Raw genomic sequence first — 14,508 nt, 5'->3', positions numbered from 1 at the left:
TTTTGAATTATATTCTATAAAAAATGAATATAATCCAAAACTCAAATACTTATTGATTTAATTTCAAAGTCCCAAAATAATTCCTTCAAAAATGTTCACTATTTTTGGTTTGGTCTCAAAGCCTTGCCAAAATTATCAAACATTTATAAAGTCATTTTGGAAACAATGAATGCAATTTAAAGGGTTCTTGCCCTTCTTTTAAAATGATTTCTGAGGCTTTCAATTTCCTCATTTCAAGTTTCTTGAAAATAACAGGATGCATGATGCTCACTGATGCAACTATCTGCAAACAATTCTAGGGCTGTGACAACTCACCCCCACTAAACAAGAATCTTGTCCCGAGATTCAAGCGTAGGGAGAAAGAAGGGGGAATGCAAACTAACATGATCTTCATGATCCAGGTGGCACTTCATAAGAACGTTGATTCGATCACCACCATTGTCTCGATGTCTTGCCCCGAGAACTCCAACTAACATGACAATGGGAGGAAAGAGAAAACTCTAGAAGGATCGATCATATCGAAGATCGAACAACTCTGGATCAACTCACGGACTGAGACATTGAAACATCTCTCGAGCTGAGACACGAAGTACACATCTAGAGGGGTGGAGTGGAACAGATGACGAGGGTTTACTAGGTAGACAACAATTCCACACCTAAGAGGGTGGTGAACGGTTGTCAACGTAGCATGGATTTGAGTTGCCATGATACCATAACGAGACACCCTAGATAAGGATGACTCATAGAATTATCCCTTAAGTGGCAAAAAGAATTACTTTTGATCCAAAGATCAATAAAATTCTCTATACCAGCCTAGGGAAAATCTCGAGCAATCGTTTGAAGGAGTTCGAAAGAATGACATACCCTGACTAGAATGGATGATGTGGACTACCTTGTTGAAGACAATGCAATGGATGATTTTTGCTTATCATCGGAAATGGATGGGACCCATGATAGGAACACTTTTGAAAATGATCCTAAACAACAATTACTGAGAGGGCAGCTCATGGGAATTGGCACAATGGCGGTGCAAGCTGGGAACAAAATGCAAATGTTGGGAGTGTTCCAACCATCATATCTGTCTGAGATTCAGATCTGGTTAGAAACAGGATACTTCAGACTCACGTGTCTGAAAAGAAGAGTTGCAACACAAATCGATGAGATGATGTTGCAAGATTCTCAGGAAATGAACTACGATAGCAAGCTCCAAAACATGAGCGGGTTCTACTACACACATGTAAACACGCTGTCCCAGACAAGCATGACCACATAGTAGTCTTATAATAAAACACTACCGAGTTTAGGTGGGGAGCCATCATCGAGGATATCAAAGTCCTTGCATAAGGAATGCACTTAAGAAGGAACTTCTTCTCCTTGAAAAAGTCAATCAGTGGCTTGGTGTGCTAGGGAACACATATAGAATGGAGGTAGCGAGCCTATCAAACCATAGCATACTTCACACATGCATGACTGACTTGGGATGGTACCAAAGGAAGCAAAACAAACTTTCTCGAATTCCTGGCGTCAACTCACATCAAATGCACGTGAATCAAAGGAAGTCACTTCTTTCATCCAAACATATACTTCATGAATGGGGCATGAAGAAAATGCTTACACAAGTTTCCAACACTAGCTGGATGTTCAACACAAATCATGGAGGAGACAAAATGCTGCTGATGGGCTCAATAGCAACTCATCAGAATTTCCATATCACTGGACTTCCACCATTATGTGAACAATGTGATAGTATTGGTCAGACCAAAGATGTAATGGTGTATGCTCAAGGGGTTAACCACGAGTAAGACAACATTACGAATATCACTGGTTCTGATTTGACTTGGCGATAGCCCATACGCAAGTCAAAGTTTTGACAAGGCAATAGATCCAACAACTGATCACGGGGACCAATCGATGGAGATATCATCTTTCTTCAACACACACACACACACACACTCAAGGATATCCCTTTGGAATGAACTAAGTTGGGCAAGCTTTTATCTCCCAACTCTCCAAGTTGTTGTTTAGCTTAACCAACTAGCTCAGGGGTATCCAACACAGATTCTTGGAGAAAGGGGTGGTTTATAAGAAACCAACTTGATCACGAACTCAACATAGCGGTCAGGAGACCACCTGGTCATACTTCCGAGAAGATATACGGAAAATCACGAACCACCGATATGTCACTAAGCTCGAGAACAATCTTGCTTTTCAGGGCAAGACGATATGATCAAATAAGCAAGGGTTGACACTATCCTAACTCATTGATCGAAAAGTGCACCGGAAATAAGGACTAGGTAGCACGATAAACCTTAGGGTGATGATTCAATAATCAACACGCTAAGGATAAGATTATTGTCCATTATCTACCAAGCAACAGGGTTGCTAGGAGTATTGATTTCACACATCACAGTTTACTTGTCGGCATTCTGGTTACAACAACATGGGACCGAGGAATGAATAATGATGGCGAGAAGTATCACTGTATCAAGAGTTCATAGGAGGTTGTGCAATTCCTATGATATCCCTGACATAAAGAGGGCAATACTTCAGGGTAGAACAGAATCAAAAGCTGGATTGGCATTTTGATCTGTGGAATACAACTGCTTTGACCCAATCCTAGATATGGATGAGGTACTGGAGTTTGTTTCTCCTAGTCATTCCGGAATAGAATGGCTTGACGGATCACCTGAATAATAGGCATCGATAACACCAATGCACAACTACTCTTGACCAACAATTGACAGACGAAGGTCAGATAACAGCTAAAGAGGGACAACTCAAAGGAACATATATCTTTCTAAGTTGTAGATGCATAGATTAGTATGTCGAACGAGTTCAACATATTTCTTCCGGATAACCCATGCAGAAGAAAAGGGACTGGCAGATTCACAATATGAATGGAGTACTCCTCAAGAGCACACTGGTTGTGATCTTTGGTTCAAGAGAACTTCTGCCATGATGGTTCATGGTATTTGGAAGAATGATATACCACAGACCTCGAAGACTATCACAAAGATTACTAATAACCTAAAGGTACGAGCAACACTATCAACACGAGGTAAGTAGAGTGCATCTTGGATCAAGAACCCAGGAATAGAATACCTACTACTAAATGGCATCACGGGATGCTTTCAAGAATGATGGCCAGAATCATCACACTGGGGATACGAAAGCATTGCTAAATTCTCGAGGACACCTAGGGTCATAATACTAACTCCAACATACACGTCAAGGCAACAGAGTACCTCAACAGACCGATTAGTGTGCGTAATCTGGCCCAAAAGGACATCGGAAACGGGATGAAGGGATTTGCAAATGCATCATACTATTTAGAAATCTGGGATAACTCGGACAGCATAACGGCTGTAAATGCTCAAAATGATTTGAGACATCCTGCAAAATGGTGGCATAACCACTCAACAACACAATATCAAGGTTCCGAGATCAACTGTCAACATACAGAAGTAGTAGGAACGGAACTGAGGCTTGAAACTATCAATTCTATAAGTCTATGGATTAGTAACACATCATCCTGATAGATAGATGAGAAGGCCTAGTTCTTAATCCCCGTAGAAAAGAAGAGGTTGACTCAGATCAGAAGGGCATAGGGTAAAGGAGTAAAAAGAGCCTTACGTTCCCTTCCACAATCAATTCCCTTACATAACTAAAGCATTTCTAGACTCGACTTCGACCAGTTTGGCTTGGTAATCCTACAGGCAGTCAGGCTCTGATACCAACGCTGTCAGGACCCCGATTCCAAGTCACATCGATCTAGCTGGTAACACCTGATATCACTTTGCGGCCTCACACACAGTATTCCCACGGGTGTCGCCTTACCATGGCCTGGGACCGTTTGCGCCTTTTGGCTCACGTATATGATAGTGTCGCTAGCATCCATATGACAGAGAACCCGGGCCGACATGGCTAGTCATGAACCCAAAGCGGCACTAACCTATGGGGACAGGCATACATCAATCACATCGAGCATGTCGGTCAGCAGCGTGTGAATCCGGGATGTAGCACTGGGCTAAGAGGACTCCGGGAACCCGGGCTATAGCAAGCTAGGCAGGACTCCGGATGTCACCGCGTGACATTTCCCTGAAGGGGCAGACACAGGAATGAAGTGAAACACATGCCGGCCAGTCAGATGTCCTGAGCAGTAGTGCTGGGCTAACAGGACTCCGGTGAACCGGACTGTAGCGGACTACTATGGCTCATGGAGGCACTAGACTACATTTCCCCATAAGAGAGGCCGCCAAGGATAAACAACTAGATTGTCGGATCCCACACATACCAAGCATTTCAATCATACACACAATATGCTCGATATGTGTAAATACAACATGGCATCACAACATAACTCTACGACTCAAGTATTTATTCATTAGGCTCCGAGGAGCCAAGTATTACAAACATGGGTCTCATGACCCCAACATACAGAGCATACAAGCAACGAGCACATGTGGAAGCTTAACTTGTCTGGGTACAGACAACTACAAATGAAGAAGGCTGAGAAGCCTGACTATCTACTAGATCCTGCCGAGGGTACAGGATCGTAGCTGAGGTATCAAGCTAAACGTCGAAGTCCACACGGAACTACTAGCGAGACTGACGTCTCTCTGCAAAACATAACATAGGCCAACGTGAGTACAAATGTACCTAGCAAGACTTACATCAGAACTATCTACATATGCATCGGTATCAATAAAGGGGGTGGTGGAGTTTAACTGCAGCAAGCCAGCTTTGACTCAGTGGCTAACCTGAACTACGACTGCAAGCAACTCTTTTGAGGTGGCGCACACGAGTCCACATATTCACCATATCAATACACCACTAAGGATCCGCTCCCGTCTCCCTACGAGAACGCCATCCATAGCACTCACGCTTATCTTGCGCATTTTAGAGTATCCACTTTCACTTGTCTATGAACTATGCAAGGGGTCCAAGTTTCCATATCCGAGAAATCCGGCTATTCGAATAGATAATGATAACCCTGCAGGGGTGTACTTCTTCACACACGCTCTCACCACTTATCACCATATACACGTCATGTATCTCGGCAACCTTCAAGCGGAAGCCTGGCGAGGGTGTCGTCCATGACCTGACTAACCACACAAGTCTCTAGTCCAGGTTTATCGCCTATTCAAGTTCCATCCGCGAGGAGATCCGGCCGGAGTTTCGCTCACAGCCCAAAACGATGTGTGCAGGGTTCCCGAGACACCAAATGGGCGCCCGGTACACCATGCCACGGTGTATCTACCGCATCATAGCCCACCCCTAGGGTCAGCGCTACGCACGGCCGCCAACACATATCCTATAAACACCAGAAACTAGTTGCAACTCCTGGACAGAGGACTAGGGCAGTTAATAAGTCGAGAGGGTCCATTAAGGATCCCAATGAGTGGTAGTAGCTGTTCATGGATCACAAACACAGAACTCGGTTCCTGAGGATGGTTTCAATGAGACAACCCACCATGTACTCCTACATGGCCTCTCACCGCTACCTTTACCAAATTGTGTTCACACCCTTAGCTCACACACAGTAGGACATGTTCATCGCCATTCCAATTCATCCCCGATGAATCAGACCTGACTCAACTCTAAGCAGTAGCAGGCATGACAAACAAGCATGAATGAGTAGGCACATCAGGGCTCAAACAACTCCTACTCATGCTAGTGGGTTTCATGTACTTACTGTGGCAATGACAGGTCATGCAGAGGATAAGGGGTTCAACTACCGCAGCAAGTAACAGATGAATCGTTGTTGTCCTAATGTAGTAAAAGAGAGCAGGAGCGAGAGAGTGGGATTGTATCAGAATGAACAAGGGGGTTTCGCTTGCCTGGCACTTCTGAAGATAATATAGCTCTTCATCGGTGTCATCGAACTCATCGTCAGAACACGTCTATCAAGAGGGGACAACCACCAGCAACAGAGAAAGAAACACAATCAATGCAATGCACATTATGATGTATGATCATGACATGGTAAAATGAGTGTGTTGGGCTAATGCAACTACAAACAGATGGGTTTGAGCTATTTTGAACCAAAGATTCAAAGTTCAAACTTATTTGTGATCTTAAATAGTGCTTTATCATGTTTTGCACTAAACAGCAAGTTAACTTGTTTAAACATGCATGAAACTAGTACAGATGGATAGATTGGATTTTTTTGATCATTTTTCATATATAATTTATTTCAATCTGAGTTATAGATTATTTTCTATGATTTTTAGAAGTTTTGAACATTTTCTGGAATTTCCTGATTATTAATAAATCCAGAAAATGTATTACTGCGTCAGCATCAGGTCATGCTGACATCAGCAGGTCAACTCGGGCTGGTCCGGGTCAAACCTGACCTGTGGGTCCCACTGGTCAGTGTCACGGTACTAGCTAGGGTCGCTGACTTGTGGGCCCAGTCAACGGCCACGTCAGCATGGTCAAAGCTGACGCGTGGGCCACTGTGGTTAGGTTAAATCTAAACAGGGGTTTACCCCGTGGTTAATTAGGGTGTGGGCCCATCTGTTAGTGGCACAGGGCGAGATTAACGCAATAATTAGCTCAAGCTAATGACGCCACGTCATCTCACCAGAGTTGAACGCCGGCGAGCACATCCGACGACGGATCCTCATCTGGATCGAGCTACGGGCAACCATTTGCCTCGCCGTTAGCTCCTACGGGTTCCTCGGGTTTGTGCACATCCAAAGGAGCAAGCAAGAGGAGCCGGGGTGAGCTGCGGCGTCGGCGGTGGCGAGCGAGGCGGCAGCCGAAGTTCGGGAGCAGATGGGTTCGGGGCTGTGATGCGCTAGGGGAGGAGCTGATGGGCTAGGTGGCATCCGCAGGCCACCAGAAGCACGCTGGTGCCACGGGTTCGAGCAGAGGGGCTTGGGTCAAGGAAGCTAGGCGGCCATGGCTCACGGCGGTGCTCGGGCACGTGGGCGATGGTGCTACGGCACGGGAGCAAGAAAAATGAAGGAGGGGAAACGGAGTGGAGCTCACTGCGAGGTCATCGGTGATCCCAGCGTGCTCGGGGACGGCTTGGTGACGACGAATCAGTCGACGGGGGCCGTCGGTGCAAAGGACGAGGATGGCATCGATGAGGGGCCTCCAGGGCGTCCGGCGTCGTGTGGCTCGGCGGGGAGGACGAAGATGTCGTTTCGGAGCTCAGGGTTGTGTCGGAGAGGTTCGGGGATGGCTGTGGCCGCGGTGGCAGTGAGCGCGGCAGCAATGGCGTTCGGTGGTTGCGTGCGAGAGAGACAGAGGAGGGGGAGGAGGAGTGGACAGGCTAGAGGGGTCGGGCGGGTTGCGTGGCGTCTCCAGACAGCCCCCAGCGTCGGCGAAAGCAGGAGGTGGCTCGGGCGCGTGCCGGCGCGCGGCGGCCACGCACCTCTCGTCCTTCTGGTGAGAGGTTGGTGGTGACTGGGACGGCCAGTGGGCCAGGACAGCTTTTCCTAGTTGGGCTGCAGGTAAGGCCAGGTACGTTTTTGTTCTGTTTTATTTCTGTTTTGTTTTGTTTTTATTTACTCATTTTGCCACTGATTCAAAATTCAAAATAAATTCAAAACAGGGCAAAACCTTCTGAATATTTTTATGTTGCCATTATGGACTTTTCCAGAGGCACATAAATAATTCCAGGGCCTTTTGAATTATATTCTATAAAAAATGAATATAATCCAAAACTCAAATACTTATTGATTTAATTTCAAAGTCCCAAAATAATTCCTTCAAAAATGTTCACTATTTTTGGTTTGGTCTCAAAGCCTTGCCAAAATTATCAAACATTTATAAAGTCATTTTGGAAACAATGAATGCAATTTAAAGGGTTCTTGCCCTTCTTTTAAAATGATTTCTGAGGCTTTCAATTTCCTCATTTCAAGTTTCTTGAAAATAATAGGATGCATGATGCTCACTGATGCAACTATCTGCAAACAATTCTAGGGTTGTGACAACAGGCATGCTAATGAGAGGTCTATGTTTGTCTTTTTCATCGGGTTTGGCAATTCTAGCAGCTTCATCACAGAAATAAATAACATGCCCATGAATATTTTTCTACCAAGATATCTTTAACCATAGCAACACTAGGTTCTACTTAAATTTGCTTAGAGGGTTTAGGTGCTTTAATATTACTTAGGCGAACCATGGTTGAAACCTTAGCATGTTCCTTTATCCTAACAGGGAAAGGTGGTTTTTCAATATAAGTCGTGGGCACAACTGGATCAACATTGTAAATAATAGTTTCATATTTAGCTTTAACCAATTCTTTAATTTCTTCTTTAATAGGGTATGGAATTTAAACCACTTCTCCTTAAGGAGATCAGCATGAGTAGCAAATGATTCACAAAGGAGGCTACTATCTCAGAGTCAAGTCCATATTTAGTGCTAAACTTGTGAAAAGCATCTGTATTCATAAAAGATTTAACACAATCAAACTCAAGCTCAGTACTTGACTCTTTACCTTCGCCGAGTTCCCAATATTCAGAGTTGCATTTAATTATTTCTAAAAGATCTCACCTGAATTCAATAGTCTTCTTCATAAAACAACCAGTACAAGAAGTATCGAGCATGGATTGATCATCACGAGAAAGCCGAGCATAAAACTTCTGAATAATGATTTCTCTCGAAAGCTCATGATTGGGGCATGAATATAACATTGACTTAAGCCTCCCCCAAGATAAAGCGATACTTCCTCCTTCACAAGGCCAAAACTTATATATATAATTCCGATCACGATGAATTAGATGCATAGGATAAATTTTTTGGTGAAATTCCAATTTCAATCGATTCCAGTTCCAAGATCCAATGTCATCACATAGCCTATACCATGTCAATGATTTTACCTTCAATGATAAAGGTAAAACCTTCTAATTAGCTTCATCTCCAGGTAAACCTGCAAGCTTAAATAATCCACAAATTTCATCCACATATGTCAAGTGCATATCAGGATGTTCAGTTCCATCTCCTGCATAAGGATTAGCTAGCAGTTGTTCTATCATACCCGAAGGAATTTCATACGACATATTTTCAGTAGGTGCAGTAGGTTGAGGGGCAACTAATTGTGCTTCCGGTCGAGGTGAAGATACCTCGAACAAACCCCTCAAAGGATAGTTTTCCATAGTAGCAAGTGACAATAAATTTCAGCACATAGTATAAATTTTTCCTTACCAAAAGCACTTCACTCCCCGGCAACGGCGCCAGAAAAGAGTCTTGATGACAGACAAGTATAGGTGATGAATCATTGTCCTTTTAATGAGTAAGAGTGTCGAACCCAATGAGGAGCAAAAGGAAATGACAAGTGGTTTTCAGCAAGGTATTTTTCTACAGGCACTGAAATAGTCGGTAACAAGTATTTTGATAGCAAGATAATTTGTAACGGACAAGTAACGGTAATGGTACATAAAAGTGCAGCAAGGTAGCATGATCCTTTTGTGGCAAAGGATAGGCCAAAACGGTCTCTTATAATAAGTAAAGCGTTCTTGGGGGTACACGGGAATTTCATCTAGTCACTTCCATCATGTTGGTTTGGTTCGAGTTCACTACTTTGATAATTTGATATGTGGGTGTATTGTTGCTTGGGTGATGTTCTTACTTGAACAAACATCCCACTTATGATTAACCCCCTCGCAAGCATCCTCAACTACGAGAAAAGTATTAAGATAAAATCTAACCATAGCATTAAACATTTGATCCAACTCGGTCCCTTACGAAATAGCGCATAAACTAGGGTTTAAGCTTCTATCACTCTAGCAACCCATCATCTAATAACTACTCCACAATGCACTCACTTAGGCCCAAAGATGGTTAAGTACCATGTAGTCGACATTCACATGAAACCATTAAGGGAATCACAACATACATATCATCAAAATATCGAACACATATCAAGTTCACATGATTACTTGCAACATGATTTCTCCCGTGACCTCAAGAACAAAAGTAAAATACTCACAAATAATAATCATGCTCAAGATCAGAGGGGTATTAAATAACATAATGGATCTGAACATATGATCTTCCACCAAATAAAACATATAGTAATGAACTACAATGTGTAATCAACACTACTAGTCACCCATAGGTACGAATCACAGGTTCCGGTACAAAGATTGAACACAAGAGATGAACTAGGGTTTGAGAGGAGATGGTGTTGTTGAAGATGTTGATGGAGATTGGCCTCCAAAAGATGAGAGGGTTGTTGGTGATGACGATGGCTTCGATTTCCCCCTCCGAGAGGGAAGTTCCCCTGGCGGAATCCCTCCACCGGAGGGCAAAAGTGCTCCTACGCGAGTTCCGCCTCGAGACGGCGGCGCTCCATCCCGAAATTCCTCTCCTTGTTTTATTTTTCTAGGTCAAATGACTTATATACCAGAATATGCGCACCGGAGGTGGGCTGGGCTGACCACAACCCACCATGGCGCGTCTGGGGGCCTGGTGTGCCCTGGTGTATCGTGGTCACCAGGTGACCCCCCCTCCGGTAGTTATTTGCTCCAGTATTTTTCATATATTCCAAAATAATTATCCGTAAATTTTCAGCTCATTTGAAGTTGTGCAGAATAGGTAACTCTGACGTAGCTTTTTCAGGTCCAGAATTCTAACTGCCGGCATTCCCCCTCTTTGTGCAAACCTTGCATATTATGAGAGATAAGGCATTAGAAATACCCCATAAAGCATTGTTATGCATAAAAACATTATAAATAACAGTAGGAAAACATGATGCAAAATGGACATATCACCATGTCAAGAGTCTGTTTGGCGAGTGACACGTGCGACATCTACTTCACATACACAAAGGTGAATCATCGCCTTTACACGTGTTCACTTGACCCTTTCGACGGTGGTATACTACTTGACACTCCTCTTGTGTGCATGCATAAGGTATCATTGGAGCACCACGGATGACGAGGAGTGCAAGCGCAAGTGTACGCCTACACCGTACGAGGGAAGGTTGGAAGCGACGATGGAAGAAGACGGTGCAACAGATAAAACAGTGCAAAATTTGCACTACCAGACTGTCCGGTCGCCCAACGGACTATCTGGTCCATCCAGAGAACAGTTTTGGTCTGTGCAGAAATTGCACTACCGGACAGTCTGGTCACCCAAGCGGATAGTCCGGTAGTACAATTTCTGGACGCCCACAAGTTTCTTTTTCCATCGTACTGTCCGGTAGTGCATCTGTGAGCAGGATTTGGGCAAGGCCCATGTAACTTTACCCTTTCGCCCTCACTTACCCCTTCCTTGCCTTGGACCTATATATATCCCTCCTTATACTCCATTTTAGGGATAGCTAAGAATAGATCTAGACATTAGAGCTTAGCTCATGTATCTCCCCTTGTGGGATTCCTCTTGAGAGAGAGAGAGAAGACTCAATTGGAGTTCAAGACCTCCATTGGAGAAGATCCTTAGGGATTCAAGACCCCCTTGAGGGAAGGATCTATCTAGATCATCAAGACCTCATCTCCTTCATAGGATTTGTGATGAACTCTATCATGTATCCTATTTCCCTTTGATTGTTCATCTACCTTGGGGATCTTGTGTGTTTGTTGGTCTAGCAGACGTGTGATTGGACTTGTTCTTGAGTGTTCCTCTTGTGATTTCCCATCTTGTTCTTCATGTTATTCGTGTTCTTCATGGACCTCCCCTCAAATTCATGAAAGATCTCCACCCTACAACAACTTTTGTACCTCTTTTCCCTTCTACCTGATTGCTGCGATCAGATGACGGAGCCCAGGAGCTAGCTGACCCCATCGACGACTACTACTACCCCGACGGAATCTACTACTATGTGGAGGTCGTTGATGACCAGGAGTAGATAGGAGGCTCCCAGGCAGGAGGCCTTGCCTTTTCGATCGTTGTTGTTCTTTTTGCTAGCCTTCTTAAGGCAGACTTGTTTAACTTATGTATGTACTCAGATATTGTTGCTTCCACTGACTTGTTTGTATTCAAGCCCTCGAGGCCCCTGACTTGTAATATAAAGCTTGTATGATTTTAATTTGTGTCTAGAGTTGTGTTGTGATATCTTCCCGTGAGTCTCTGATCTTGATCGTGCACATTTGCGTGTATGGTTGGTGCACGATTAAGTCAGGGTGTCATAGAACCTCTCCCCCATCTAGGGGGGACACGGGGGAAGAAATCGGAGGGGGGGCTATATCTCCCTCTCTCCCAGTGGTGCCCGAGTGCCGCCCGGGGAACCATCATCGTGAGATCATCTTCATCAATGTTGTCATCTTCACCGACATCTCCATCTCCTCACATATTTTTAGCGGTCCACTCTCCCGCAACCCGGTATAATCCCCTGCTTGATCATGGTGTCGGATGCTATTGAGTATTATTATGATGATGTCTTGCATCTTCTTTGTGTCTGGGTAGATTATTGTTGTCCTATGGGTTAATTGGTGAATTGCTATGGTTGGTTTGAGTTGCTTGTGGTTATGTTATTGTCCTCGGTAGCATTATTTACTTCTCTCAAACACTCCAACAATGCACTATTCCATCTTGCTTTAGCTAATTCTCAGGCATTCACCACTACGGCATCACAATCCTCCTCCAGGAGCCATTGGGCTCGAAATTGTTTCCCAAAATGACCTTTCCTTTGTACTCTTATTCTAGTAGGACGAGTCTACTACAAAATAACATGTAAGTAGTTCGACATTTTTGGGCAAGCATTGACAACCTTATAGAAAGGAAAACGACTACACCATATTCAATTAGCCATAGCTTGATCTAGACAATTACAAATATAACCAGAAACATGATGATTATTGTTACGCCAGGTGAAGACGTCACCCTCAGAACCGAGGTCTTTATAGATTAGATAACAAAAGAAAGTACATCTCTAAAAGGTTGCATGCCTACTTTCTCACTCAACACCCCCCTGTTTTTCAAACTTATATAAAATTTCATGAAAGTCACCTATGCAGACCCATGGCAACTTTGCTTCATGATGAAGGGTTCTGAGTAACGTCCATGTTTCCACCTTTTTATCTGTGTGAGACTCCCTGTAGATTCCTTCAAGCGCCATTTGAAACTATCATCTTCTATGATTTACGCATTGATATGCATCCTTCCCATCCATCTCAACAAAAAGATTAACAGTTTGAAAGTGCCAGTTATCGACTAGAGGGGGGTGAATAGGCGTTTTTATGAAAGTCTTCAAGACATGAAATGTCTTCAAAGAAAAGCAAGCAAATAACACCTATAGAGTATGCAGCAGAAGATAAACTATGCTAGACAAGCCATAGTCAAAGAAACATTATAAGGACAGCACGAAGACAAATAGCTGCTAGGTAGAATAGATCGGAATAGGAAGACGGTGTGAAGCAAAATATGCAATCAGAGAGAATATCTTCACACAGTGAAGTCAGATAGGACAAACAAGCAATGACTTCAAAAATCTAAACAGTAAGTAAAGGGTGAAGTGATAGAACCAGTAGCTTGATGAAGACAAGGATTTCGTAGACCGGTCGATGTGACAACTATGCATCTGGTTAGGGAGGCTGAGATTGAACTCAGAAGACCGCGTCTTCACCTTATTCTTCAAGGTAGACTTCCAAACCTTCACAGACTTTGTTCACCAGCGATCCACAATGATTCTTGGATCTTCATAACACGACGCCTAACTGACTGGATGATCACAGTCTCCAAGTGTAATGAGTATTCAGATCGTGTTGAGAGAAAGACTTCAGTGATGCAAACACTCTTTGGGCTCTGGGTGTTTTGGGCTTTGTCCTCGCAAGGATTCTCTCTCAAAGGCTTCGGAGGTGGGTTGCTCTCAAACGACAAAAGCCGTGGACTAACTCTGAGCAACCACTAATTTATGGTGTGGGGGTGGGCTATTTATAGGCAGGAGGCAACTCGACATGATATGTCCGAAATGACCCTATGTTTGACGCCCCTGATTCAATCATACACTAATCATACACGCAAATGTGTACGATCAAGATCAGGGACTCACGGGAAGATATCACAACACAACTCTAGACACAAAATGAAATAATACAAGCTGCATATTACAAGCAAGGGGCCTCGAGGGCTCGAATACAAGCTCGATACACAAGCGTCTGCGGAAGCAACAATATCTGAGTACAGACATAAGTTAAACAAGTTTTTCCTTAAGAAGGCAAACACAAAAGCAACAACGACCGAAGAGGCAAGGCCTCCTGCTTGGGACCTCCTAACTACTCCTGGTCTTTGACGGCCTCCATGTAGTAGTATCCGTCGGCAGTGGCATCTGGCTCCAGGGATCCACCATCTGGTTGCAACAACCGGAAAGAAGAAAGAAGGGGGAAAAGGGGTAGCAAAGCAATCGTGAGTACTCATCCAAAGTACTTGCAAGCATCAGATCTATACTAAGTATGCATTGGTATCAAATGGAAGGATTGTATCTGTGAACTGAACTGCAGAATGCCAGAATAGAGGGGAAGGCCTAGCCTATCGAAGACTAGCATCTTGCAGCATGTAGAAGAGTAAAGAATAGCAGTTTATAATTAACAAGCATGTTGTAGTATTAATGCCCAG

The sequence above is a fragment of the Triticum urartu genome, chromosome 7A (assembly GCF_056163025.1).
Source record: "Triticum urartu cultivar PI428250 chromosome 7A, HENAU_Tu73, whole genome shotgun sequence".
In the NCBI taxonomy this organism is placed as follows: Eukaryota; Viridiplantae; Streptophyta; class Magnoliopsida; order Poales; family Poaceae; genus Triticum; species Triticum urartu.
Note: the sequence above shows the minus strand (reverse complement) of the source record.